The sequence below is a fragment of the Bubalus kerabau genome, chromosome X (assembly GCF_029407905.1).
Source record: "Bubalus kerabau isolate K-KA32 ecotype Philippines breed swamp buffalo chromosome X, PCC_UOA_SB_1v2, whole genome shotgun sequence".
NCBI lineage: Eukaryota > Metazoa > Chordata > Mammalia > Artiodactyla > Bovidae > Bubalus > Bubalus kerabau.
Genome location: NC_073647.1, coordinates 3363643 through 3379953, shown reverse-complemented (window position 1 = coordinate 3379953; position 16311 = coordinate 3363643). Strand labels below are relative to the sequence as shown.

The window sequence follows — 16311 nt, the reverse complement described above, 5'->3', positions numbered from 1 at the left end:
AGTAAGACTTCTAACCCCTGTATTAAGTGAGGTTTAACTACTCAGCAATATATTGGGTTTATATCAGTGTAAAAATATTAAAATATTAATGTGATCAAATCAGATGTCCATTGAATTAAGTAATAGTGTTTCAGGAATGGGGACCCCTTCCAGGGCCCAAAACTGGACTCTTGTCTAACACTCAGAAATAAAATGTCCAAGGAGACACATGTGCTGACAAAGCAAGAGATTTTATTGGGAAGGGGCACCTGGGTGGAGAGCAGTAGGATAAGGGAACCCAGGAGAACTGCTCTGCCATGGCTCGGGTTTTACGGTGATCAGATTAGTTTCCAGGTTGTCTTTAGCAAATCATTCTGAGTCAGAGTCCTTCCTGGTGGTGCACGCCTTGTTCAGCCAAGATTGATGCCAGAGAGAAGGATTCTGGGAGGTGGTCGGACATGTGGCGTCTCCTTTTGACCTTTCCTGAACTCTTCTGGTTGGTGGTGGCTTATTAGTTCTGTGTTCCTTACCAGGACCTCCTGTCATAAAACAACTCATGCAAATGGTTACTGTGGTGCTGGGCCAGGGTGGGCGGTTTCAGTCAGTGTGCTTCCCCTAACAAGGTGATACTAGGTAATTAAAATATTTATTTCATCAATGAATTAAGTAATTTGTATAATTAAAATCTCAGAGTAGATAGTTCATTCTCTATTTTTTATTAGTATTTTAAAGGTGATTACAGGTTTTTGTATTAAGTGGTAGTTTTAGGGATGTATTCATTCTCTATTTAAATTTAGTATTCCTTGCTGTCTCCACTAATCAGCCCAATGCTTCTTCACCTTGCATGTTATTTGGCAATGGGACTATGATAAATGAAGACTGAACTTTAAAAAATGAGAATAAAGGCCACAGCTCTGTCAAAAGCAAACAAAGCAGGAATCATTACAATATTCAGTTCAGTTCAGTTCAGTCGCTCAGTTGTGTCCGACTCTTTGGGACCCCATGAATCACAGCACACCAGGCCTCCCTGTCCATCACTAACTCCTGAAGTTCATTGAAACTCATGTCCACTGAGTCAGTGATGCCATCCAGCCATCTCATCCTCTGTCGTCCCCTTCTCCTCCTTGCCCCCAATCCCTCCCAGCATCAGGGTCTTTTCCAATGAGTCAACTCTTTGCATGAGGTGGCCAAAGTATTGGAGTTTCAGCTTTAGCATCAGTCCTTCCAATGAACACCCAGGCGTTATCTCCTTTAGCATGGACTGGTTGGATCTCCTTGCAGTCCAAGGGACTCTCAAGAGTATTCTCCAACACCACAGTTCAAAAGCATCAATTCTTCGGCGCTCAGCTTTCTTCACAGTCCGACTCTCACATCCATACATGACCACTGGAAAAATCATAGCCTTGACTACATGGACCTTTGTTGGCAAAGTAATGTCTCTGCTTTTCAATATGCTATCTAGGTTGCTCATAACTTTTCTTCCAAGGAGTAAATGTCATTTAATTTCATGGCTTCAATCACTATCTGCAGTGATTTTGGAGCCCATGAAAATAAAAGTCTGCCACTGTTTCCACTGTTTCCCCATCTATTTTGCCATGAAGTGATGGGACCAGATGCCATGATCTTAGTTTTCTGAATGTTGAGCTTTAAGCCAACTTTTTCACTCTCCTCTTTCACTTTCATCAAGAAGCTTTTTAGTTCCTTTTCACTTTCTGCCATAAGGGTGGTGTCATCTGCATATTTGAGGTTATTGATATTTCTCCCAGTAATCTTGATTCCAGCTTGTGCTTCTTCCAGCCCAGCGTTTCTCATGATGTACTCTGCATAGAAGTTAAATAACCAGGGTGACAATATATAGCCTTGATGTACTCCTTTTCCTATTTGGAACCAGTCTGTTGTTCCATGTCCAGTTCAAACTGTTGCTCCCTGACCTGCATATAGGTTTCTCAAGAGGCAGGTCAGGTGGTCTGGTATTCCCATCTCTTTCAGAATTTTCCACAGTTTATTATGATCCACACAGTCAAAGGCTTTGGCATAGTCAATAAAGCAGAAATAGATGTTTTTCTGGAACTCTTTTGCTTTTTCCATGATCCAACGGATGTTGGCAATTTGACCTCTGATTCCTCTGCCTTTTCTAAAACCAGCTTGAACTTCTGGAAGTTCACGGTTCACGTATTGCTGAAGCCTGGCTTGGAGAATTTTGAGCATTACTTTACTAGCTTGTGAGATGAGTGCAATTGTGCGGTAGTTTGAGCATTCTTTGGCATTGCCTTTCTTTGGGATTGGAATGAAAACTGACCTTTTCCAGTCCTGTGGCCACTGCTGAGTTTTCCAAATTTACTGGCATATTGAGTGCAGCACTTTCACAGCATCATCTTTCAGGATTTGAAATAGCTCAACTGGAATTCCATCACCTCCACTAGCTTTGTTCCTAGTGATGCTTTCTAAGGCCCACTTGACTTGACATTCCAGGATGTCTGGCTCTAGGAGAGTGATCACACCATCGTGATTATCTGGGTCATGAAGATCTTTTTTGTACAGTTCTTATGTGTATTCTTGCCACCTCAACAGGTTGGCAAACTTTTTGTATAAAAATGTAAATATTTTAATCTCTGTTGGACCATTGGTCTTTGTCATGATGACTCATCTCTGCTGTTGTAGTTGGAAAATGTAAAGAATGTGTAAATGAATGACCATCAGTGTGTTCCAATAAAACTTTAGGCCAGTGAAATTTGAATATCATGTAATAAATTACAAATACTGCTCTCCTTTTGAATTTTTAGCCATTTAAAAAAATAAAGAATATCCTTAGCTATTGGACCATAGAATAGTAGGCCACATTGCAGACTTGGTCCATGGTCAGGAGTTTGCTGACCTCTGTTTTAAAAGAGCACGTTTCATTATCATTCATTTATTCTTTCAACAGACATAAATTGTGAACCTATTTCATATCAGTCAATGAAGAGTCCTAGGGTCTATAAAAATGAGTAAAACTGAATCCCTGCCCTCAAGGAGCTCAGTCTAGTTGGGTAGATCGATGCTTACAATGTGGTGTGCCGGAGGCTAGGATGGGTGTGTGAAGAAGCCACATCTGAGCAAATCACATAAATAGATATTTATAAAATGAATGACGAAATCAACAAAGAAAAGAGTGTCTGCATTAATGCAACTTTTCTTGCCACAAAGCTATAAATAAAAGAATATGTATAAGAAAGGTGCAGTCAGTCCTTGAAACCCTAGCTCCTGTCCCCTGATCAACTGCATCTAATTATCCAAACTACCAACTTGCTGGTTCTGTGCTAGGTAGAGTCACACACAACATGCCCTTTAAAATACTCTGTAACCAGCAAAGTGCAGAATGGGATATTTAACAAGACGTCCCGAAAATCTCAGTGTGTCAATATCTTTTCTGCTGCAAGTAACTGAAATCCCCAACTCTAACAATAAGGAAATGTGTTTTCTCAGAGCTGCAAAGCCCACTGGAGGTAAAGGAGGCCCCAGGCACAATGTAATTAGCTCAATGTTGTCAAACTCCCTAGTTGGTTGGTTTTCTTTTTCTCTCATATCCCCACTCTATTTGCAATAACATTTGTAAGCACTGTATTTTGCCAGTAGCATTCCTTGTTCACATCCAGAGAGAGAGAAAAACCTCTCTCTCTCAATTGTGGAATTTAAATTCTCTTTAGTCTGTTGGAGCCAACTTAGGACATACAATTTGTCCGTGGACCTGTTGCTAGGGGAGTTCTGTGCATGGATCGGCTTAGATTAACTATCTGATGCAAAATCATTGTTGAGGAATTAACCATAATACTTTCCTCACTTGAGAAGAACAAGAGGGAAACATGGAGAAGGAAATGTAGCTAATTTGAATTTTTTTGGGTTCCATTTGTCCATAATCAGCCTGGGCTTTTTCTAGATTCATGTTTTTCAAGTCTGAGTACAGAAATCTTCAAAGTGTGGTCCAGGCAACCTGGTGTTCCTGAGAATCCTTCAGGGAATTCTAGAAGTCAAAACCATTCTCATCATACTATGATCTCATTTGCAAGTGTATGGTGGCATTTTCCAGAGATTGAAGGCCAAGCAGTTATGCCATTGCTCTGTCAGGTAATTGGATATGAGCTTGGATATTCTTGTATTTAAAAACCTCTCATCCTTCGTTTCTAATACAATAAACATCAATAGCTGTAATGCACATAAACACAGTCTCTGGTGTCCTCAAATTTTAAGAATATAAAGAAGCCCCGAGACCCAAAAGTTTGAGAACTGCTGAGTTCTAAGATCAATTTTAGAAACATTTTGTACAAAAATGGAATAAAAAATAGAGTATGCCCTAGATCACACATTTAAGTATTGTTTTGTGACTTTTTCTTTTGACTATGTATATGCATGAATTTACATATATTAAATATACACATATGCATGTATTTAATCAAAAGAAAAAATTCACCAAACAATACTTATATGTGTGTGTGTGTGTGTGGTTACAATATAAACAAAATGCTCTAATGTGGACTCCTGGGTTATTTGAAGTCCTGACACCAAAAAGCAAAGTTCCAAAAGATACATCACTTAAGGTCTGATTTCTCAGTTCTCATGTCTTATCTGAAAACCTACCTACTCCCTCAGTGATTAAACCCAGGCAGCCACAACGAAGTATAAGTTATCTCCTAGCCTTGTAGGTTCAGTTCAGTTGCTCAGTTGTGTCTGACTCTTTGCGACCCCATGAACCACAACACGCCAGGCCTCTCTGTCCATCACCAACTCCAGGAGTTCACCCAAACCCATGTCCATTGAGTCGGTGATGCCATCCAACCATCTCATCCTCTGTCATCCCCTTCTCCTACTGCCCTCAATCTTTCCCAGCATCAGGGTCTTTTCAAATGAGTCAGCTCTTCGCGTCAGGTGGCCAAAGTATTGGAGTTTCAGCTTCAAAATCAGTCCTATCAATGAACACCCAGGACTGATCTCCTTTAGGATGGACTGATTGGATCTCCTTGCAGTCCAAGGGACTCTTAAGAGTCTTCTCCAACACCACAGTTCAAAAGCATCAATTCTTTGATGCTCAGCTTTCTTTATAGTCCAACTCTCACATCCATACGTGACCCCTGTAAAAACAATAGCCTTGACTAGACGGACCTTTGTTGACAAAGTAATGTCTCTGATTTTTAATATGCTGTCTAGGTTGGTCATAACTTTCCTTTCAAGGAGTAAGCGTCTTTTAATTTCATGGCTGCAGTCACCATCTGCAGTGACTTTGGAGCCCAGAAAAATAAAGCCAGCCACTGTTTCCCCATCTATTTGCCATGAAGTGATGGGACTGGATGCCATGATCTTAGTTTTCTGAATGTTGAGCTTTAAACCAACGTTTTCACTCTCCTCTTTCACTTTCTTCGGAATTCACAGCAAAATCACATTAGAATAGAACACATACTCTGAATGGATTGGGTTGGCCAAAAAGTTCTTCTGGGTTTTTCCATATGAAAACTGGAAGGAAGTTTGTGGCCAACCCTATATCTTAAGTGGTACACAATCATGGCAGCAGCCCATGATTTTGATTCATCACATAAATATTTTCCTGAAGCCCTCTCTATAATAGACATTAATAAATAGGGAAAGCAAAAAGGTTCTGACTGCAAGCCATAGAAACCAAACTCCAACCAGCTCATGCTCAAATAAAAATATTAGACCAGTTATTGGGGCATCCTCTACAACCATAGGAAGACCTAGCTGCCCCTGGAACATGGAGAAAACCAGAAGGACTCAAAGACTGTTAGCACTCTGACTCTGCTTTTCTTTGAGGGCTGGATTCATTGCTTCCTCCCATGGAGTAGCCTCTCTAACATGGCAGTGGCCTGAGAATGCCTGCCTTTCCCTCACAATGGAGAAAATACTCCCCTCTTGCCATCATCAGTTGAAAACTCCTTGGGAAGCACAGAGATAGGACGGGTTTAGATCACTTACCTTTGGATGAATACACGAGAGCCTCAGGGTACCAATGTGACGGGCAGGGACTTGATCCCTAGAAAGGGGAACATTCCCAGTGAATGGGGAAATTAATCTGAGTTGAGACGTCCCCCAAATTGATGTCAACAAAAACAAGTTCAGAGACTTCCCTAGTGGTTCAGTAACTAAGACTGTGCTCCCAGTGCAGGGGACGAAGGTTCGATCCTTGATCAGGGAACTAGATCTCACATGCTGCAACTAAGACCCAGTGCAGGTAAATAAATAAATATTTAAAAAATAACAATAAAGTTCAAGCTACACAAAGTAACCCCATTCAGGTCCAAAGAAAAATGAATGTGTGTGTTTGCCAGTCAAGAGGTCAAATATTTCTCAAAACTAACAGAGTTTGTCAGAAGGACTGAGCCCTCCTGAGGGCTCAGGAAGTACCTCTCCATCTGCTATCTTCCACCTCACTGAGGCTCCAGCAGCCCTGCCTGCTTCAGAAGGACCTCATGGGAGGTGGTAAGGGAAGCAGAACTCAGGCTGCTGCCTCTCATTGCCCATCACCTTCACTGTACAGCATCTTGGTACAGATAGAGACACAAATGCACAATGACAAAACCTGGCAGGATCTGAGCAAGGATCTCCGAGTGAGTGTTTTGGACTTTTTTTTTTTTTTTTTTTTTTAAAGCAGCTTCCAAACTGTTAAACACCAACAATGTGTGATGAAGTTGCTGTAGCAGATTTTTGGAACTAAGACTGGGAATGTAGCAGCAGGGCACCCAAAAGCGGTCAGCATGTCTGAGCCAGGGACAGGTCCTGCTCTCAGGCAAGAAAGAAGAAGCTGAGAAACAGCATGCAAAAGTCAAGAGGCCTAGAGTTGTGTCCTTGGGACCAATTAGAGTGACTGGTGGTCAGCGCACTTGGGACAAGAATAGGCTCCATAGTGGCCGCAAGAGCTGGTAAAGGTTTGGATATCCTTGACCTCATATCTGGTGTCCCCTTTCTGTCCCTGTGCTAGAAGCTCTCCCACATTTTTCCCATTCGGTCTTTGATACCTTTGGTAAAAGAGATGATAAGACTCTATCCTGCTAGAGGAATTGTGAAGCTTACAGGGATGGTGTGCATGCATTTGGGAGGCTTCTAGGAAGTGTGTGCTTAGGCCATACAACTCCACCAGTTCGGGCTTCCCTGGTGGCTCAGATGGTAAAGATATCTGCTTGCATTGCAAGAGATCTGAGTTCAATCCCTTGGTCAGGAATATCCCCTGGAGAAGGGAATGGCTACCCACTGCAGTATTCTTACCTGGAAAACTGAATGGACAGAGGAGCCTAGCAGGCCCCAGTCCATGGGGTCACAAAGAGTCGGACACGACTGAGCCACTAACACTCTGCACTCTGGATCTCTCCACCAGTTCAGGGTCCAGAATAAAATGTGTGGGACAGCTGATTTAGGAGTGAGAGGTTTCCAAAGTCATGGCAGTGTCAGGTGGTATGGGGGTGGGTGGCCAGTCCAACTGATCCAGTGCTGAGGGCAGGGGTGATCACCATCAGAAATGTGTGCTTCCACAGTCAGGTATCTGAAGTCAGGGAGTTGGCAGGAAGAGCTGAGTCAGGTGCACAGGCTTTGAGGGGGACCCACGTACTGCCTTTTACCTTGTGTGATTTTTTTTTCTTAATATATATATTTTTTATTAAAGTATAGTTGACTTGCAATGTTTCAGGTGCACAGCAAGGTGATTCAGTTATACATATAAACATACATTATTTTTGAAATTATTTTTCATTATAAGCTATTAGAAGATATTGACTGTAGTTCCCTGTGCCCGAATGAGCTTGGGAAGGGCAAGGTCAGCATCATCAGGGGGAGGAGGGACAGGGACACACTAGTTTGCTGTGTCCTTAATTGTGCCAGGAAGTCTTCAATTTGAGGACTGTTTCCCAGAAATGAAAACTTTTGATTTTACATTTCATTTTTATTAGTAAAATTTTCAAACATACTGACATGTAGGGAAAATTGTATGATGAACACCTGCACATCCATTCCTTACGTGTAACAGTTACATTCTGTCACATTTGTTTCATCTGATTTTCTGTTAAAGTATTTTAAAGGAAATTCTGGACATTAGGATGTTTATTCCCTAAGTACCTCGGTGTGGTGCTGAGTGCTCAGTTGTGTCTGACTCAGTGACCCCATGAACTGTAGCCCGCCAGGCTCCTCTGTCCATGGGATTCTCCAGTATTCTACTGGAATGGGGTGCCATTCCCTTTTCCAGGGGAATCTTCCCAACCCAGGTCTATCTCCTGCATTGGCAGGTGGATTCTTTACCACTGAGCCACCTGGGAAGCCCCAAATACTTCATTACATATATTTAAACCTAAGAGATTTTTTTCCTTCTTAACACCAATCCTATTATCCTGGCTAACAAAATTCATAATTTCTTACTCCAGTATCCATGAAAATATCCACTAAATATTTAAATGTCCCCGTGTTCCCCAGCTCTCTCTTACTCCTTTGTTGAAGCCTGGATAGAAGAGAACAGTGCTAGAACACATGCCAGTGAGACAGGAAGGAAGGGGGCCACCAGCCCAGTCCCTGAGTATTCTAGACCTCTAGCAAAGGAAGCAGTTGCCATAGACTAATAACCCAAAAGGGCTAATGATCATCATCAGTGAATATATCTCCAACAATAGGATTTTTCATCAGAGGTTCAGAAGGCTGCCATTTTTTTCAGAGCTCTCAGGAGTGAGGCCAGAAGCCTGAGAAGTGGGCCTTGGCCATCTCTGGGTACAAAACTAAGAAAAAGAGAGATTTTTAAAAAATTTTCTTAAGGTAAGCTAAACTGCTGTAACAAGCAGACTGCCAAATGAGAATGGCTCAGAGTCAAGATGCTTACTTTGTACCCATATACCAGGCAAGTTGCGTTCTGGCCCAAGGGTGGCTTTGCTCTATGTGATCACTCAGGAGCCAGCTCTCCCATCTATGATTCGGCAAATAGCCACGATCATCTCCAGCTCAGTGAGGGTGAATCGGGGGGAGGGAATAACTGAGGACCAAATGAGGGGGTTTGGGGGCCAGATCTGATTGTGGTATAGAACTTCCCATACGACTTTCAAAGAGGTTAGGAAACAAAATCTAAGGTTGGACTCAGAAGAAAGAGACAACTGTGGTGAAGCACTAGCAGATGCTGCCACAGCACAAGAGTCCCATCTCCTTGATTTAAGAGGCAGCTTGTTGCCAGAGAACTGGCAGGATCTTATGCAGGGACTGTCAGTCATAAAGATCTCATGGGGCTTGAGATTGTGAAGTCAGGGAGGGGATGAGAATAGATTGCTTTTTCAGGTATCAATGCTACAACCATCTGCTACAACCTCAGACTGCAAGATCAGAGTAGCAGGTGCAAGAAAAGCTCATGAATTTCACTCCTACTGCTCAGTCCTGGGGGAGTTCCTAAAGCCCAGTGCCAGAGTCAGAACCTCTGTCCATTCAGTGTGAAACTCTCTTGCCAAGTGGATAATAATTTCCTCTTGTCCAAATACAGGAGGAAACTGAGTCACGAGCTCTGATGTGTGAGAGAACAACTTCGAACCCAAAGTTATGCACAAGTGTTGGTCGTGCTTACAAATGATTGAAACAGGGCCCAGACCCTGTGGATCAGGGTTTCCAACAGGAGGCTGTGGATGGCTCCCAAAGAGGAAACCCCAGTCTCCACCATGGGCTAGGGGAACACAGGAACAGGCTCGAGAGCAGGGTCCAGTGAGTTACTTCTCTGAGACTCTTAGGGTTCTGTCATAGGATCATATTTTCTGACTGCTGTCTGTCCCTCTGCTTTGTAAGGTTCCTGGTGTCTAAGCTCACATTCATTTCCACTTAGCACTGGGCTGATAAATATCTTAATGAACTGGGGAAACTTGACTGATGATACTGATAGTTCTGTGGGGCAGGAGCTGGGAGTGCCTGGAAAGGCAAAGTCCCTGGTGCAGTATGTGTGTGCTCAATTGTGTCCGACTCTTGTGATCCCATGGACTGCAGCCCGCCAGGCTCCTCTGCCCATAGGATTTTCAAGGCAAGAATATTGGGGTGGGTTGCCATTTCTTCCTCCAGCAGATCTTCCCAACCCAGGGATTAAACCCATATCTCTGGTATCTCCTACACTGGCAAGCAGATTCTTTATCAGGAAGTCTAGGGAATTAGACACATGGCCCTTCAGTGTACAGATGGCAAGGGGCAGAGATGGCCACTGTGGTCTGGTCAGGTCACGTATGGAAGTTTCACAGGGCTTGACGGATATTTATTTATTATTGAATGAAAGAGTCTTTAAATTCTATAGTAGGAATCCAACCACTTTGAGTCCTGAGCCTGGAGGCTGAAGGAGATTCTGAGACCATTGAGGCCAGTGACTCAAAGAATGCCCATTACTATCATCTGAGAAGAAATCTCATGAATGGAGCTCCATCCTGAGAGACCACACAAGGAATATTGTGTTGGGGGCACCTGGGACATGGCTGGCATCCATAGCACACTGCCCATTGTCATATCTGGTGGCTGCTCTTTCTCCCCTTCAGTAGATTTCCTACTTGACCCTCCCTCTATGTGACTTCATAGAAGTGGGCAGATCTGGTTCTTTTCCAGGAGCATATCTGAGTGAGAGAGATCTGAGAGGGGGTCCACGGAAAGGGTGGGGGGGTCTTTGGAAGGTGAATGGACATCCAATCATCCATCCGAGAGGCGTTCCCAACTTTGCATCCTAGGGAAACACTTGTGTGGTCATTGGTTAAGAAGTTAGAGGTTTTTGCTTTTTATTTTTAAAGATTTTTTGATGTGGACCATTTGTAAAGTCTTTATTGAATTTGTTACTTCTATGTTGCTTCTGTTTCATGTTTTAGTTTTCTGCCCAAGAGGTATGTGGGATCTTAGCTCCCTGACCAGGGATCAAACCCTCACCCCCTGCATTGGAAGGCAAAGTCTTAACCACTGGACCACCAGGGAACTCCCAAGGAGTCAGAGTTTTAAACAAGCTGAAAGTTAAAGCATTAATCACTCAGTCATTTCTGACTCTGTGAGACCCAGTGGACTGTAGCCCACCAGGCTCCTCTCTCCATGAAATTCTCCAGGCAAGAATACTGGAGTGGGTTGCCATTTCCTCCTCTAGGGGAATCTTCCCAATCCAGGGATCAAACCCGAGTCTCCTGCATTGCAGGCAGATTCTTTACCACTGAGCCACCAGGGAAGTGAGATGGCAGGGTGTCTTTGTGCATATGGGAGAGCTAAGCCCATTGTGGAGGTTGGGCTTAGGACTGTGAAGGCTGTGAGGGAGGAGAGAGAATTGAATGGTGAACACGTTAGGCAGGGTGCCCCCACATCAGCCAGTTACCTCTTCTTGGAATGAAGAAGAGAGCACCTCACAGACCAGGTCCCACATATCCCATGTTCTTGGATATTTTCGAGGGTGGCCATAATAAGATTTAGGCACCCATTTGTCATGGATATCCTAGCCACACAACTGCGTGGACAGCCAGGGATTCTCTTGTGGTCGTCAAAAGTCCAGGAAGGCACCATAAAAAATTTAAATGTCCCAACAGATTCTAAAGGAGGGGGCAATGGGTGTCTTCCAGTGAAGCTACACACTGAGCATTTCACTCACCTGGCACGAAGTTTTTGATCTGCTTTTTTCCTTTATGTAGCAAGCATCCAGGCTCACAGAGACCCAAGAGCCCAGAGAGCCACCTATCTAAAGTGCTCAGACTCTAAGTATATGTAGGAAACCAACAGTTGCTTGGCCTGGGGCACTGGGGGGTGTTGTGGGGTCAGGGTGGACTGACCCCACAGACAGAAGACCACAGTTGGTTGTAGAACAATGAGCCCTTCCACTATCCGAATGTCTCTGAAAAATGGCTCTTTGGTTAAGAGTAGACCCAAGTTTATTCCAGATTTGTTTTTTTTTTTTCCAAAGATTACAGAGTCTTTACTTAACTTCTTTTTATTTATTTTTGGTTGCACTGGGTCTTTGTTGCTGTGCGCAGGCTTTCTTTAGTTGCAGCAAGCAGGGGCTACTCTCTAGTTTCGGTGCTCGGGCTTCTCACTGCGGTGGCTTCTCTTGTTGCAGCACACGGGCTCTAGGGTGCCTGGACTTCAGTGGTTGTCACATGGGCTGTCACATGGCACATGGGCTCAGTAGTTGAGGTTTCTGGGCTCTAGAGGGTGGACTCAGTAGTTGTGGAGCACTGGCTGAGTTGCTCCGAGGCATGTGGGATCTTCCCAGACAAGGGATCAACCCATGTCCGCTACACTGGCAGGAGGATTCTTATCCACTGTACCACCAGGGAAGTCCTTATTCCTGGTTCTTGAGAGCAGAAGGGGAAAGGAAAGTCAGCCCCATATTGGCAGAGGTTTTGGCCACGGACCCACAGTCATTCACGAGGGTTGAGAAGAGCCCGAGTCAGAGTTCTTTGGGAGGCAGCAACAACACAAGGGGGGAAACCATCCCTTGAGGAATTTTTTACCCAACACTTGCCCTCTGGGTGATAGTGACCATGAATGGAACTAGGGAGGCCCATGTGAAAGTGGTTGGGCCTTGGAGGGATCCAGCTCAGTAATAAGAGCCTGAGGAAAGGCCAGCCACTGGAGGGATGAGAGGTCACACTATTGTCACAGGCAGTTGTTGCTGTTGTTCAGTTGCTCAGTTGTGTTCAGCTCTTTGCCACCCCATGGACTGCAGCATGCCAGGCTTCCCTGTCCTTCACCATCTCCTGGAGCTTGCTCAAACTCATGTGCATTAAGTCAGTGATGCCATCCAACCATCTCATCTTCTGTCATCCCCTTCTCCTCCTGCCTTCAATCTTTCCCAGCATCAAGGTCTTCTCTAACAAGTCAGCTCTTTGCATCAGGTGGCCAAAGTATTGGAGCTTCAGCTTCAGCATCAGTCCTTTCAATGACTATTCAGGGTTGATTTCCTTTAGGATTGACTGGTTTGATCTTCTTGCAATCCAAGGGACTCTCAAGAGTCTTCTCACAGGTAGAAAATCTGTCAATTGCTGACATAGCACAGAGGATAGAGTCTCTGTTGGGAATGACGACTCTGAAAACTGGGCTCCCCTCCACTTTTTTTCAATTTCTTCTATTTTTTAATTTATTGGCAAAAAAGGTGGTCATAGATGTCTTATCACTTTCATTTTATAAATCACTTGTTCCTATTTCTAACATTATTTATATGTGTGATATTTTTAGTCTATTTTGTTTGATGTCCTCAATTTTATTCTTTATTTCATTTTAACTGATATTTTTAATTGAAGTATAGTTTATTTTCGTACTTGCTAAGTCACTTCCATCATGTCTGATTCTTTGTGACCCTATGGACTGTAGCCTGCCTGGCTCCTCTGTCCATGGGATTCTCCATGCAAGAATACTGGAATGGATTGCCATTACCTTCTCCAGGGATAGCCTCACAAACCAGGGATCAAACCTGCATCTCTTATGTCTCTTCCATTGGCAGGTGGGCTCTTTACCACTAGAGCCACCTGGGAAGATATAGTTGATTTACAATGTTGTGTTAATTTCTGCTGTGCAGTAAAGTGATTCAGTTATATGAATATATACATATTCTTTTTTTATATTCTTTTCCATGATGGTTTATCACAGGATATTGCATATAGTTCCCTGTGCTACACAGTAGGACCTTGTTGTTGATCTGTCCTCCACTTTCAAAGAGAGGCAAAGGGACAGTGAAAAATGTATTTCTGTTATTACTGTTTTCAGGCTTGTCCAAGGTAAAATACACATGGTCCCATCAATCTGTACAGAGGCAGAAAAACAGTCAAATTCATCTGAGTCTACTGTTGCTTTCTGTGAATCTAAGATGAAAGGTGTGTAGTCTCTGATCAAAGGCAAAAGACTTGAGTGAGTTGCCTGAAACCTGTCAAGGTGCCAACACATAACAGGGGGAGCTGTCTGACCCTCAGTGTTTAAGAAAGATCAAGGATGTGGTGGATGTGGGCCATGGCAGAGCTGAAGTGGAAGATGTACCCAGAGGGAGATAGGCAGCTTGGAGCTGGACTGGCTTGAGTGTGGGAGGCCAGAAACTTGCAGAAAGGCTTAGCAGGGATGCCTGAAAGCACTGAGGAGGATCCTGGTCCTAGTCCTTCTGGAATGCAGGGAACACATAGGCATACATAGGAATTCGTGTCCAGTCCACCTTCAGCAGCTGCTGCTTCTTGGCCTGAGAAACAGACCTCAGGGAGGCTGGGGCCACGCCCTGGCACAAGAATGAGGGAACTTCAAGTCTCCTGGCCAAGGTCTCAGAATGCCTGTGTCCTTCAGGATTCTCGCCCAGGTTTTCCACCTCATTTAATGTTAAAATTATACACGAAGACTCTCCTTCTAAACTGGGCTGTTCTGGGGACAACATCAGCTCTTTGATTCACTGGAAGCCAGTAGCTATGGTTTTGAATAGATATGTCCCCACAAAGTTAATATGTTGAAATCCTAATCTCCAAGATGATGATGGTATTTGGAGGTGGAACCCTTGGGAGGTGATCTGGCCATAAGAACCCTCACATGCAGGTGGGCTTGAAAATAATGGCTATGCTGCTGAGGCGCAGCCTAAGGCTGGAAGATGTAAAGACTGAATCTCCCAAGAACCCCACCTCAGTTCTGTGGGCCAGACAGGACCTTGTGGCATTCTAGTCGAATGCAGAAGAAATGAGTGAGCCCAATCATCAGTCAGAGACAAGCCTGGGATCACCCAGTCTACTGGAGGGGCCAGGCTTGGGGTCCCCTTGAAAGCAGCTGGAACCAGACTCAGGTTCTCCCCAGGGTCAGGGAGATCCAGGCCTGGAGTTGCCCTAAAGCCAGCAGAAGTCGAGTCCTGAATTCCACCAACTTCAGTCAAAGCCAAGTGAGGAGTCACCCAAGTTCTCCCAGGACCAAGGTGAAGCAGACTTGGAATTGCACAAGAATAAGGAGGAGCCTATCCTGGGGTCCCCCGATATCAGTTGCAGCCAGGCTCAGGATCACTAGAGCCTTACCTTGGTCAGCATCTCTGGGTCCTGAGCCCTCGAAGCCACTACAGGAGCTGACACCCCAGTTGCCCGTCTCCCCACGGGATCAGCAGGAGCAGAGCAAGCTAGCTTCAGCCGGGCAGCCGGCAAGAGAAGGCCTCGCGCCAAAGAAGTGAAAAAGTTCTTCTGCCCAGGCCCCTGCTTCCAAGAAGCCGGAGGAGGAGGAGGTTCCTATAATCCCAAAGGGGAAGTGCAAGTCTGGGGCGGTTGTGGAAGGACCGCTCAGAGACGAAGTTCTCCCAGATGGTTCAGGACAAGCCCCTGCGCACATCCCGGCAGCAAAAGATGAAAGACCGGCAGGAGAGGAAGCTGACCAAGGACTTCTCCCAGCACCTGGAGGAGGAGAAGGAGCATCGCCGCAGGGAGAACTTGAAACGCCGCCTGGAGGAGGAACGGGAGGCAAAGATCGTCCAAGTGATTCGAAACCCTGCCAAGCTCAAGCGGGCGAAGAAGCAGCAGCTGGAATCCATCGAGAAGCCGGACATGCTGACCCAGCTGCAGAAGCCACCACCTCAGCGGCCGGCAGCTGAGATCTGAGCTCAGGACGGCCGAGGCCTTCTGTGGCCAAGCGCCGTGTCCACATGGCAGCTCTCGGGCCACTGGCCACACGCCTCTGCTGACCCGGCACTCTGGCTCCATGGCTCCCAGACAGGGGCACCACCCGAGTCGGGGCTCTGAGCCTTCAAGGGCTGGCGGTCAGGTCTCCGTGGAGCAGGGGGAGCCTGGAACCTCGAAGACTGGAGGTGGGAAGAGGGTCAGTCTCCTCCTCCCCCCTCACATGCCCCCTCCTTTCCAAGTGCCTTCAAACCAAGAAGAGTAATTTCTGGTTCCTCAGGGAACTGATGACTGGAGGGGTGACTCCCCAGAATGTGTATGCTCTGTCTCAGGGTCCTGGGTCCAACCCAGGCCAGGAGGCCGGGGTCAAGTGTCAAGCTCCCCCCACCCCCGCCTTCCCAAAGGCTGCTTTTGGGTCTCTCTGCACCCCACTGACCCTGTCACCCAGCAGACTGAATCTGGCTCCACCACACTTTTTAAAACTTAAGGTTAAAATGGGGAGGTCGCAAGGCACAGGGTCCCTCCAGCTCCCCCTTTCCTGTCCCAGACTCTGCAGAAGCCACTCCCCCCACCCACCTGAGTTCTGATTAACTCATTACACCCAGTCTCCAGCAGAAATCTGTATGGAACACCTGCTGTGTACAGGCACAATTCTAGGTGTCAGGGAATACAGACAAAAGTTAACTGCCTTCAAGGAGCTTTCATTCTGATGGAGAAAACATAATAAACAATAAAGTATATTTAAAAAGAGCCCTCATGAATGGGATTCAGTTCAGTT

The 16311-nt window shown here is 45.2% G+C and overlaps 1 pseudogene; it reads left to right on the top strand.

Annotated features, from left to right (window-relative positions):
- Nucleotides 1–14496: 14496 nt before the first annotated feature.
- LOC129638673 (coiled-coil domain-containing protein 86-like) lies at nucleotides 14497–15515 on the top strand (annotated as a pseudogene).
- Nucleotides 15516–16311: the final 796 nt, after the last annotated feature.